Source organism: Crocodylus porosus, unplaced genomic scaffold (assembly GCF_001723895.1).
Source record: "Crocodylus porosus isolate Cpor-Errol unplaced genomic scaffold, CroPor_comp1, whole genome shotgun sequence".
Lineage (NCBI taxonomy): Eukaryota > Metazoa > Chordata > Crocodylia > Crocodylidae > Crocodylus > Crocodylus porosus.
In genome coordinates this window covers 177213780-177227504 of record NW_017728886.1, presented here as the reverse complement: position 1 = coordinate 177227504, position 13725 = coordinate 177213780, and the positions used below count along the sequence as shown (strand labels likewise).

The following is a 13725-nucleotide window of genomic DNA, read 5'->3' as shown; positions in this document are numbered from 1 at the left end:
CGGACTAGATGATCTGCTCAGGTCCCTTCCGACCCTACAAACTATGAAACTATGAAACTATGACTGCCTCTGAGCTGCCTACAGCTGCCTGGCAATTGGCCTAATTGGCCTGTTTTCCCAGCAACCTTCTGCTGCTGCACCCTGCCTAGCCTGCAATGCTCCCTTGCTAGGCTTCTTCCTTAAAAGAACAGAGAGTCCTAAGCTCTCTGTTACAAGTAGGAATGAAAGGAGAGTGCTTCTATCCTGGACAGAAAATCAGCTTCCTTACTAAATACATGCATCCCCATTATGGGGAACTGATTTTGGAGGAAAAGGGGCATGTTATATGCAAGAAAATATAGTATGCTGTGTGAAGCACCTGAATATAAAGTCAATGCATGGGGGATACAGAATGCAGTTGCCAGCACCCTTCATGGTTAAGTCCACATGCACTTCAGGCTTGAACTCAAGTCTCTTCATGGATAATCATGTGAGTACTCCATTGGGACTCGTCCTGAGATTGACACCTTGGTACCATTAACGTGAGAATTGCATTCAGATTCCAACAAGTACATAGACAAAGAAGATTTGCGAGAGTGACTAACAGTCTGTAACAAACAGATAAGGAAGGGTGGGGTAGAAAGTAGTATTTGGAACTCCAGCCATATCTGAAAACAACAGCAAACTATATGAACTGGCTTATCACTGGAAGTGCATGGCAGCATCTGATGAGACATTTCAAAGAATGATTCAGAAGATGTGGGACCCTGTATGGTTAGCTGTCAGAGGCTGAATTTTTTAGAGGGTCATTGGGGTCTTTGGCATCCATGAGAAATGCTGTTGTGAACAAAGCAGGGACAACTAAGGTGATATAGCCTACCCAGCAGATGTTAAAAATAGTAGTTGGGCTAAGAATGGGAGAAGCTGGAATTGGCAGTTATAAGTCATAGTTCTGGTGCTCTAGTTCTGGAGGCTAATTTGGTGAGTATCATTTTTTCCCTGTATTTTCTAACTGGCTCCTGTCTTAGTTAAACAAGTTGTTCAAAGCTAAAGCACATCTTCTGCTAATATATTAAAACTGTTTCGATATCTATGTTCTGTAAATGGATTTGGTACTTTAAGCAGACAAGAATAAATAAGGTTGAGGCACATTCTTAGGTAGCTTTATACTGTTTGCTACTGTCCAGTCCTGAGCTCTGAATAAAGAAGTAACACTGTCACTGGATCACGTCTCCGGGATTGTCATCTTTTATGACTTTTACAAGACTGTAACACCAAAAGCATTATCTAAAAGGGAAATGTTATTGCTGGCAGCTTTACAACTGTCATCATAGTCTCCAGTGAAGAAGAAAAGATAGAATTTCTATTAACAGGTTCATTTACCCTGTTGCTTTAACAGTTCATCTTTAATAGTGCTTTGTGTTCTAAATTAATATATATAATTGATTCATAACTTTTATAGCAATAGACCTCCTAGTTCTAGTTTTGACTGTCTGCTAGGTATGGAATTGCTTTTGTCAGCATAGAGAAAAGTGTGGCTTCACTGCATTTCCATTTTCTCATTATTAATGTTATCAGTATTAATAATGGCTCATTTTCATCCTTAGTACTGAATGCAATATCATTAGTTAGGAATGCAAAATTAACTTGACTTCCTTTTTGTGGTAACTGATTCTCTCTTGTTCACATCTCATAAAGCATTAAGACAGTGCTCCAGTCCAGCTGCAGTTATGGGGTGCTTGTACATGTTTTTGCAATTTAATTGCATCACTTTTTACATGAATGGGGTTTTTTACGACTTAAATGAGTTTGTTACGTTGCAAACTAAGCCACATCCCCATGTTTAGTTTGCAGTGTAGCTACTTGTAACATTGCAGTCTTTAATCTGACAGTTTGCCCCCTGGCTGTGGGAGAGGCGGGCTGAAGGCAGAAGCAGCATGAGACCTGATCTGTTTTTTTCATGGAGCCTGCCTGCATCTCCCGTGGCCAGGGGGTGAACTGCTGGAGGGCCAAGCAGTCCCTGAGTTGCAGAGGGCCCTGGTCCTTCCCTCCAGTCCAGTGGTGCCCCGTGGGGTAGCCTGGGCAGGCTGCTAGCTGGCAGGTGCTGCCCCAGATCGGAGGTGCCTGATTCAATGTTTTCACCTGGGCTTCCAGCACCCCATGCACCATCCCCCCTGCTTTCTCCAGCCACCAGCACACCTAGGCACCCTCCTGCTGCCTTCTCACATTGTCCCAGAAACAAGCCTGCTCATTCTCGGTCAGTCCCAGATGGTGGGAAGGTGGCAGGGATAGTTCACAGGCCACTGCTCCCTGGGTGGGCTCAGGGAAGAGTTGGATCTGGTGGGTGCTGCCTCCAAGCTGCGGCAACATCTGCCCACTAGCCCCATGGGCCTGGCTGGCCCAGGAGGTGCTTCTGCTGCAAGGGGGTGGATTGGGGCTTCCTGCGGCTCAGGGGCTGCTCAGCCCGCTGGCAGCTCACCCCCTGGATGCAGGAGAGGTGTGCAGGCTCTGCAAAAAAAAAAAAAAGGATCAGGTCCCTCACCACTTCTGCCTTTAGTAGGTGACAGCTGAAGGCAGCGAGAGGCCCAATCCCCCCCCCTTTTTTTTGGTGGAGCCTGCCCATGGCCAGGGGGTAAGCTGCCAGTGGTCTGAGCAACCCCTGAGCTGAGAGGGACCCTGGTCCTTCCCTCCACGGTGGCTGTGTGGTCTGCCAGCGGGCTCAGGGAAGAGTTGAATCGGTCCAGGTGCTGCTTCAAACACCCATGGTTCCTAGTTATTTATCCCTCAAAGTACTCTAAAACCTGCCTATTTAGAGTGCCTTGAAATTTGATATATCTTGTGATGGTATAGGCTAAGGACCCAAATTTAAAGTCATGCCGACAAAGGTTGTAGGGATAAACAATATTTGTCAAGTTCACAAGGTCTACCAACATTTTTGTATCCATCTGGAGCTTAAACCATGACCAGATATCTCTCAACTGCTGTTAAATGATTTTCCCAGTTAAGGCATGGCACCCCCTGCCTCTTTTGGAGAAGGAACACTGAAACTATTTTTAAAGAAAATGTTAGGTTCTCTAGATTAATCCACGGTAAATGGTTGTACATTGAACAGATAGCAGTATTTATGTATAGGAAGTTCAGCCAAGACAGGTTTATAGCCAAGCAGTATTCACATGATGTGGTAGGGCTTAAGGATATTTGCTTTAAATACTAAATGTGTCTTCTCCTGATTTCTGTTTCACTTAGCAAACAGACAAAATGCAGCTCGAGACTAACTCCGAGCTACCCAAATAGGGCGCATCCAGATGAGCACACACATGAGGTTTGCAGCACCGCAGACCTGTTTGTGGTGCCACAAACCTTACTTACTACACATGCAGACATTTGCCACTCTGTTAATTTCCAGCATGCTGGAGTTTTTTGACACTGGGAGATCACAGTGTCAAAAAAACCCGTGCCAAAAAAAAGCAGGGTGGCTCATGAGGCAGCAGGATGTGCCACTTGAAACTGGAGCCTGGCCAGCCAGAGCCATGCTCCAGCTACTGGCCAGGCTCCACGTGCCTGGACTGCCATCACAAGCCTTTGGAGGGCCTACTGCATGCCAGAGTGCATGTGCAGGGGCATTCCCTGGGGACAACTAGCGGTAGCACAAATATATATTGATGCTAGTTGTCCCCAGGGAATGCATATTCCTGTTTGTGGGGATGCACCCCTATTGTGCAAGAGTGATTTTATTACCAATTTTGGACATGTAATTTCCCCCATTGTGTACATGAATAGGAAGATGTCTGCATGTCTCTGGAAGATGATCACATTCCTGTTTATGTGCTCAGAAGGGGTCACATAACTCTCCTATACCATAGATGCATAACTTAGAATTAGTTTCAAGTTGTACTTATGCTGACCATTAGATGAAATAGAATTCTGATCTGTATGTGCAAACCCTATCCTTGATAGACATTTCAGAAAGAGTAGGAATTTTTGCTAAAATCTATTTTTTGGCAACTTTTAAAATTAGTATTTTATTTTGGGGGAATGTAATCCAAGTGGAGCACATAATTCCGAAGGTACTCAAATAGTCTTTGAACAGAAAGTTAATTACAAATGTCGATGCTTGCTGGTAGGAAAGGGAAGCTGAAAGATAGATGAGTTGAGAGATGGATGCATGTCTATGGGAGATCTGTATTTATGTGAGGTGAGGTAAGGTGAGGAGTTGAAAGTAAAATCGAAAAAACGTTTCATAAAGTTCATAAAGTAAAGTAAGTGAAATACCATTTACTTTCTGAAATACCATTTCTCTCTGGAGCCTTTTGCTGTCCTCAGATCAGGGGAGATTAGAAGGAATTGATGTGGGAAGTACAGCTGTGAAGGGACTTAAACACTGAACCTACTTACCAGAAACAAACGTCAGCTTTCTGTGTTACAACAACTCACCCTCTTTTACAAACTCTTCAGCCACATACACAGGATGCTATTTTATGCTATACTTTCACCTAAATGATTAAACTAACAGGCCATTCTTATATTGAACCTCACAACTGATATTCTGCATTGAAGACCTTCTGTGCCCTGCTACTGATGCAACATAGGGGCACAGTGCTGACAGCATGGCACACTCAATCCTTAAGATACATCTGCATCCCCTTCCTTCAATCACATATACATTAGGGTCAGGGAGCAGGGCTCAGACTCACCCACAAGACCAGGTACACGCTTAATCTCAATTTACCATCACAGCTCTGATGAACTGCTCTATCTCATCCCTCTTTCATTCAGTACCCCTACCTCTAACATTGAGATTAAATGAGGGTTTCAGGGCTGGTCCATGGGTTAGATTGGGCCCATACACTGGCCCTGCATACTAGACCCAGCTCCCACAGCCTGCCCAGCATGACCACTGCATACGGTGCACGCCCCAGACCAGCCCCATGCACTACATACAGTGCACACCCTGGACTGGCCCCAAGTGCCACATGCAGTGTGCACCCCAGATTGACCCCGTGCATGTGGTGCATGGGGCTGATATGAGACTCATAAGCAGCACCATGGACTGGATGATTAGATTCCACAGGCAAGATCTAGCCCACAGGCTGTATCTTTGATACCTCTGCTCTAACACAATGATACAGCTAGAGGTTATATAGATAATTCACGGTGGCCATTGACAGATTCAGGTTCAGAGTTAGAATGGAGGAAGACTGTGTGGGTATGCATTAACTCTCTACTTTCTGATTTGCTGAAATGTACTTTTGAAATACCCTTACTTTTCAGGTGTTTTGTACATTAGTTTTTTTTCACTTTCTAGAAATCAAGAATCTGCTTTTTTTTACCATTCTTTAAGTGTGCCTGCATCACTCTGTTATACTTATTGGAATATGCATGATTTAATATTTTTCTTCTGTTTTAATTGGTTGGCAATTTTGGAGTTATTTGCTCCATCTCCTTCTGTTTAATAAAAGATATAAACATGCTTATGGGTTGATCATACAGTAATTCACTGAATGTTCCTTCATTGCTGTTTCTTTCGGAGTTTCTAATTAATCATTCATACTCTCTAATTTGCTGGGAAGATTGCAAATTAGGTAGTAGGTGAAAAACACATGTTTTAGTGTAACTCTTTTGACATTAGTGGAGTTACGCTAACAGAAAGTTCAGTCTGTATCATGTAATTTAAAATAAATGACACTAGTGATGCTGTAAGCATCAGAAAATACACTTAAAGGAAATGACTAGAACTGCAATACTAGTATTAAAGTGCTGCTTTATGAATATTACTCAGCTACCTAGAATGGATGTGTTATCAGATTGCTGTTCTGTCTTGATGCTCCATATTAACTTTGTTTCCTGATAGTTGTATAGTTTAACTGTAATTTAAGATACATGGATATATATAGACACATATCTCACATTATACACAAATACCTATCAATCAATATCTTGGATAGCGATATATGGCAGGTAGGGATTTATGCTCAAATTTAGGCAACCATCTTTATTCAGGTAAACTCTTACGCTAGCGCATCAAGTGCTGACATCCCTTTGAATTCTGCTAAATCAACAAAGCCCTCTCAAAAGCTCCCATTACAGATAACAGAGGATTCCTATCTTTGTTAGCAGATGGCAGAGAGAAGTCACTGACTTAACAGAGTTAGAACGGGGACTTGCTTTTTGTTCCCTAGAAATGGCACCTGCAGGCCATTTACTTTCTAGGTAAAGAGGATTGTGTCACAGCCTGTCGGCAATTTTCTGGTGGAACATTTTCCCACCAGGAAATGTCAGTTTATTCAAAGTGAAATATTACATGGATATCTGAAAAATTCTTCCAAAAGAACATGGTCAGGTGGTTTCTGGGCTTGATTCCCTGCAAGCTTACCCACCTAGTTTCTTGGGGATGAAGTTGAAGGAAAACAAGGGCTTACAGGCTCTTCACTGCTGAACCAGGAATCTTGGAGCTGCGGTTTCCTAGCAGAATTTTCTTTCTAAGGTTTAGAAACAGCTAGCTTCAATTTTTCAAAATTTTGAAATTTCTACTTTTCCTTTGGAAATGGAACAGAATCCAGTAAATACTTAAAGTTTTGGGAGTTGTTTTCATAGGGAAGAGCGATTGATGCGAGTCAGGTATTTCTTTGATGTAAACCTGCTTATTTACAAAGAATGCCCAAAGTCTTGTTTCCTTGAACAAAGGAGGACCAAATGATACAATGGAATTGCCTTCCTCATGGTTTCAAGTCTGCTTTCCAAGCCACCCCCTTTGCCAAAGATAGCTTTATCTATTGGCTGTCTTGTGGTTACACAAGATGAAAAGAGATCCTCTTTTTTATCTCCCCTTTTTAAATACTTTTTGTCCACTTCTGAAATGCTCCATGTCTGTGGTCCCTGCATTTGTAGACAGCCCTTTCTTACACGGATGACTTGTATTATTTTAACTTAGATCAAAGATACGCTTGCTGAGAGCCACATAATATACCCTTATTTGTTTAAAATATAGTTATAATTAAAGGACAGAGTGAGATATTTCAGTTTCACCCAACTCAACAGTGTTTGGATATTTTTCCATTGAGAAAATTATTTTCTGTTAGAATTACAATGGTCACCATATCAAAATGGCCTGAAATGTATAACACTTTGTGGCAGGGGACTTGGGGTGCCTGCCACATTAAGAGGTCAGGCAGCCTGGGAAGCTGTGGACAGGTGGGGCCAAGGTAATTGGGAGTCAGCTGACCCAGGGAGCTGGCAGGTGAGATTCAGCCTGATGGAGTCACCTGACTCAGAAGGAGGGCTGGGTTTAGAGAAAGTATAAGCTCAGGACCTGAGAAATTGAGTGAGCTGAGAGAACACCATCTTAGCAGAAGACCTGCAACTGTGGAGCACCACCACAGAGAGGACAGCTGAAGCAGTCTGGAGGTTTGGGTAGGAGCTAATGATCCTAGGGGCCCAAGGAGGAGGGATCCAGAGCCCAGACTGAGGGGGTGAGAATTGTGGGACCAGTGAAAGTCTGGGAACCCCAGAGGAGGGGCTAAGTGAAAGAAAACATCAATGAGGATGCCATCTGTGAGGCATGGGGCATGGTGTAGAGGAGGAACGGAGCCATGCAGTTAGCCCATAAGGCAATGAGCTTGAGCACCTGGTGGTCATTTGAGAAAAACAATCTGGGAAGCCCTGGAGCAGCCTCCCTCATATAAAAAGTGAAAAACATCAAGACATGGTGGGTGGCTAAAGGGGTGATTGCCTACAAAGTGAGGGCTGCAAGGACTCCAGGTGCTTCACGGCCATCTCTGGAGAGGAACTCTGCTACACTGCAACAGCGCTTTCCAATCATGTAACACATTTTTCATTTCGACCACAAAATGAACATTAGCTACCAGTGAGATGCTGTAGCCAGCAGAGCGAACAATACACTGGCATGCATCAACTGATGCATCTCAAACAAGACTAAGGATGTCATCCTCCCACTCTACTCAGCATTGGTGAGGCTGCAGCTGGAGTACTATGTCCAGTTCTGGGTGCTGCAGTTCAAGAAGGAGGTGGAGAAGCTTCAAAGAGTCCAAAGGAGGGCCATACATATGATTAAAGGTCTGAAGGACATATGAGGAGAGACTGAAGGACATGGGACTGTTCAGCCTGGAGAAGACTTACTGGGGACTTGGGGGCACCTGTAAGTATATAAGAGGCGAACATCAGGTGCTGGGAGAGCATCTGTTCACCAAGGCACTCCAGGGGAAGACAAGGAATAATGGACCTAAACTCATAGAAAATTGGTTCATATTGGACTTAAGGAAAAACTTCTTTATGGTTCACGTGTCCAGAGTCTGGAACACACTCCGCCCAGATGTGGTACAGTCACCTACCCTGCAGATCTTCAAAAGACGACTGGATGTGCAATTTGCTGGGATCATCTGACCCCAGTAGTCTTTTCTTTCCTGCCAAGAGTACAGGGGCTGGACCTGATGATCTCATGTGGTCCCTTCTAGCCCCTAATTTCTAAGAATCTATGAATTTTTGCAATTCTGAATGTGAGACAATGCAGAAACAGATGAAAAAGCATTACAAGCTTACAGCTTCTTGTTATCTTATCCATAAGTTTGTCATTTAGTGCTTCCCCTTCCTTTAACGCAAAGTGAATGCCAAAACTAGTCAGATGTTAGAATTCTGTCTGTGGCCATATCTACGTGACAAGCCTTTCCAATAGCTGCATCCTTAAGCACAATATGCTATTGAGTGTGGGCTGCTTCATGAACCAGAAGTAGTGTAATTATGTTTGTGTGGTTCTGTAGTTGTGCAAATTGTCATGGAGACTGACTAAATGGCAATCTTTTATTCAGTAGTAGTCGCTAGCTGGTATTATGGTCACATGAAGATAACTGCTTCAAGTTGAGGAGGCAGCCTGTATGGAGCAAGCAGTGTGGCATATTTGGAGGCACTGGGCATGGTAAAATTTTGATTTAGATGTGACCTGTGTTCATGGGGCTCCCTGACACATTTTGAGAATATTGGGATGCTCACTTGAATACCTCTTCAATTCTGAAGGCCTTGCTTTCCAGCAAATGACAGCTTTCTTCTGTCTGATAATACTGACAAGCCTGCCTTCAAAGCTTCACAATACCATGATCATGATTCTGGGCTCCCCCTGCATGGGCAAGTAAGAAACAATTAGAATCTAATCCTTTACCCCAAAATCACACATCCTGCTGTGCATATGTAGCATAGCTGAAGGCACAATTATTAGGATCACAATGGATTAGATTTCATCACACCTTAAAATGAATGTCTGTCAGAAGCCGCAGTTCCTTATTCTATTCTAGACAGTTTCTTATTCTACTTCCCTATATCTTGTGAGAGTCTATTATATAAGTTCAATAGAGAATTCTTTGGTGGATTGAATATAATTCTTGGTCTTAAAACAGCTTTTGGAGAGAATGCCAGATTTAACTGAACATACTTCTCTGAAGGTTTCTTGCTGGCATGAGTCACTCTGGGATTTCAAGTTTAAAAAACAAATATTAAATAAAAGCTCTTCAAGTTTGGTTTGTAGTACTCATTCTGAATGATCCACAGTACCTGACAAACTAGCAAGGACTTCAGCCAGCATTTCAGTACACCTGACTCTTGGGTTGAACACATCTGTTGTTTAAGAGCATAAAGCAATATTTCAGTTTGTGTAAAACTGCTACAGGACTTCAGAAATGGATAATTATTCAAATTGTAATTTGTCTGGGACATTGATGCCACAGGGTGTGTACACATATACTAACTTTATGACAGCTAAGCTGCCTTAACGTTTTAAAGTCAACTTATCTGTAAGAGTGTACACACACATATGGAGAAGAGTCCACTTAAATGCAGTGCAACATAGTACACCTCCAAGGTGAGGTTGCATTAGTTAAGTTGACATAGATCACAAGGGTTGTGTCCAGATGAGCCCGTATGTGCCTCTTGCAGCATCTCAAACCCCTCTGAGATGCTGCAAGAGGCATGTGCAGGAACAAGAAAATATTCCCAGGGCTGCAAATTTGCAGTGTGGGGACAAAATTAGACCCCTGGATATTCAGGGGTCAAAAAACCCTGCAGAGAAAAAAAGTGGGGCAGGGCACAGGGCAGGGCTGCCAGAGTGTCTCTATGGTTAGCCCTCACCCTGGTGCTGAAGCATGCTGCAGTGTGCCAGCCACAGGGAGCTGGACCTAGGCTCCACTGAGGTAAGTAAGGGGTTGAGGGGCTCAAGAAGGGGGGAGAGGACCATGGGGGTGGTGCACCCCCCACCCCTGCCCACTCCCCTTGCCCCCCTGATTCCTGCCCCCTCCACCCCAGCATCCCAGAGAACGCTCCCCACCCTGCAACCCTCCTCTGGCACTTACCTGCAGTTCCAGCTGCCATCACTGCCCCCCACCTCCCACAGAGCATGGGGCAGGGTGACAGCCCAGCAGCCCCAGGGGGCTGGCCAACTGGGGCCAGAAGGCCATGCCTTGACAGTTCAAAGCAGGCCACCACACCTGGAACATCTTTTAGGAGATAGCTGCCCAGATGGCTGGGCAGGGGGTACACATGGCAGTAGTGCATCACAAAGGCCAACTCTGCAGCCGCATCCCACTGGCAGCTGGCCCAGAGGGGCAGATGCCTCATCCGGGTCTGGCAGGTGCGCAGCAGGTCACAGCCAGGAAGCAGCCCCCACTGCCAGACTGCTGCAGTGGGTAAATGGTGCAGGCAACTGTATGGCTGCTTCAGCAGTCCAGCTGGCACAAGGGGCAGTGTCCCCAAGTACCAATTGGCTGGGCCCCAGAAGCTTCTGAGAGCAAAAGCCCTGAGCTACTTGCTAGGGCAGCTTTTTGTACTGCTGGGGTCAGGACAGGGCAGCTTTTTATACTGCTGGGGACAAGCCCCAGCTCAAATTTGCACTGCTTTTATTTGAGCTGCTGCAAGTGCATGTGCTTGCATGTGTGGAGGCACCCATGATAACTGCCACCATGCCAAGGAGCTATACGTCTATATACTCTGACGTGGCTTGAGGTGACCTTATGGAGGCAACCTAGTATGTGTGTACATACCTGTAGTTTGCAAAAAAAAGTTATGAGATTTGTTATTGGAGGCCAATAGGCCAGTATAGGGCCTTGTTTTGGTACGGCTCTTCCCACTTTGTGTAGTTAAGGATGTGCAGTGGGGTGTACTGTTCTGGGCGCCGCACTTCAAGAGGGATGTGGATAACTTGGAAAGGGTTCAGAGGAGGGATTCAACCAATAGTGACAGGTGGCCCACACCCATCACTACCTACTCCAATTATAAGTGTAACTGCATGTTAACATCAGGACCATAGCTTTTAAAACTCTGAATGAAGGCTTTTCTCAGCACCTCTGAGATCCCTAATATTATGCTGGGGTGCCCTCTTGATTCAAGCAGTTAGCTGGTGTCAGGGCCTTTGGGTTGTTTCTATTATATGGATATATTAATGATAGAGTCAAACCTTTCCTTGGTACAATTGTGATTATTTACAAAACTGCACTTCCCTAAATATAGTAAAAGCAACAGGAAGCAGTTTTCTTGCTCACAACACCAAGTCCATCTTTATAGCCATCAGAAAAAATTCTTGTTGCTAATAGCTAGGCTGGCTGGGCCCCATCCTGTACCATTTGCTTTTGTTCCTAGTTTACTGCACATAGTACTTACTAAGCTTAAAGAAATTACATGGGTGAATATAACTAGAGAGTCTTTGATCATGGACAGCCAGCTGATTAGACCAGCTGGTAGATGGGAAGTGGGTAGGGGTTACATGACTGAAGTGTGATAGAACAGTTACATCTTTTGTCCTTTTCTTATACACTGAATAACTATAGAAACTGATCAGATTGTAATGATTACATAAGAAAATCACCAGTTACTATGCAGATACTCATGCAGGTATACTTCTACCAATTAGTTGCCCCCATTGCTTCCTTTAAACAAACTCCCTATTTTCCTGAAATATGTTACTTATCTTCCAGGTGCAATGTGCAAAGCCTTGAAACTCCTTGCTCATTATATTTCTGGCAGCCCACCTGGGGCTGGTACTGTCTTTCAGGAAGGGAGAGAGAAATGGGGAACTTAATTAGAAGCAGACACCTCATTAAACTAAGGAGAAGGAAGGAGTGAAGGGGAAGGCTTGCGAGAAGCTGACACCCCATGAATCTAGTTTATCCAACCATTTTTTATCTTGACTCTATCTCAGGGCTATGCTCAGGGCGTATACCACTGACTTCTCCCATGACTTTTTCTGCTTTTTGCATTTGACCGCCACTAATAAATCCCTTGTTCCCTGCATTTTCAATAGCTTCTCAAAGAAACCCCCCAGACTCTGCTCAGTGGTTGCAACAGGGCAATTCTTTGGGCAGTGACATCTGCTGTTTCAGCTGTTTTATTCTATAAATAAACATAATTGATTTAATTCAGATTAAGAGTGGCTACCATGGCCATCAGCTCTAATGAGATCTCTGGCCCACAGATCGGGCCAAAGACATAGCATCTTCTGGCATAGTAATCTCGTCTCCTGGGAAGAATCACCAGCACTATTTCTTGTTGGTGATTGTTATGGCAATCTACCATCCAAATAGCAGCTGTAGTAGCTCTGCCTCACAGGCCAAATGTTGGAACATATCCTACAAATGTGTTGTAGGATGATGGTATTCGGGGTTTACAGAATGATATTCAGGATGTTTCAGGTGGACTCCAGGCATTTTGCTGTGCAAACAAAACTGAAAAGAGCCTGTCCCCCTCAGCCCAGTCACATTTTGGTACTCTTGGCTCAAAAAACCATCACAAGAACTTATTTTCAGGTTCTCAACCACACTTAATACCAATTTAGGCACTAAGTACAGTACAGCACATAATGCCTGCTTTTGGATAAGTATTAATGCTGCTTGAAACTTTAAATGCCTTGGCATCTGGGGCCTCTTGTATGAACCACATAATTTCCGTATGTTATAAAACTATGGTCTGATGCTGCATCTACTGAATTCAAGGACATAATATTTATTGACTCGATGAAAATCAACTTGATCTCAATAGTATTAATGAATGTGTTTTAACCTGAATGCAAAAAACAATTTTCTGTATTCCGATATAGCAGCTGGCCTCTTTCCTTCTTCCAAATCTCTAAGTTTCATGGCAATATCTATTATTTTCTCACACAGGCTTTCCAGATTTTCATTATGGAAAGTGTTTGTGAATGACTAGCTCCTGCTCCAGAGAGAGAATTTTTTCTTTAAACATTAATTTTTAGGAACACCTGGTATGTAAAAGGATGCTGTGTATTGCAAGCCTGTGCTACTTGAAAGCCCAGAAAAGAAAGAGGAAGAGTTTAACACAAATTCAACATTAAACTACAAATTCATGGTCTAAATTGCATTTGTTATGGCCATTATACTTTTCATTATTCAGGAATTAAATTGAATGCAGCTGCTTTGTGTAGGCAAGTTAATCTAGAGGATGGGAAGAGGTAAGGAACATCATTAAGGAGAATATTCAATTACAGTTTTTATTCTGCTAAACTCAGACCAGTCTCTAATATTTCAGGTGCAAAATGCATATTTGCATTGCTTACCATGTTGTACGATCAATTAAGAATTTGCACATGTAAATATTGCAACTGGTGCATGTAATAACCTCACTCAGCATTTTGTAAGTGGTAGACAGATTTCTCTAAATCCTCACTCCTAAAAGAGGAGGTTATTAACGGTTTATAGAAAACTTTACCAAGCTGCCAACTTCTTTCTGAATGTGCAG

At 43.5% G+C, this 13725-nt stretch overlaps 1 protein-coding gene across 1 annotated transcript in view; it reads left to right on the top strand.

The window, feature by feature from the left end:
* The first annotated feature begins 107 nt into the window (after positions 1–107).
* Positions 108–13725, top strand: part of MC5R (melanocortin 5 receptor) — a 28666-nt gene continuing 15048 nt past the window's right edge. Inside the window, exon 1 of the mRNA XM_019545440.1 lies at positions 108–469. The gene's annotated coding sequence lies outside the window, so the exon portion shown is untranslated. The remainder of the gene's footprint in view (positions 470–13725) is intronic.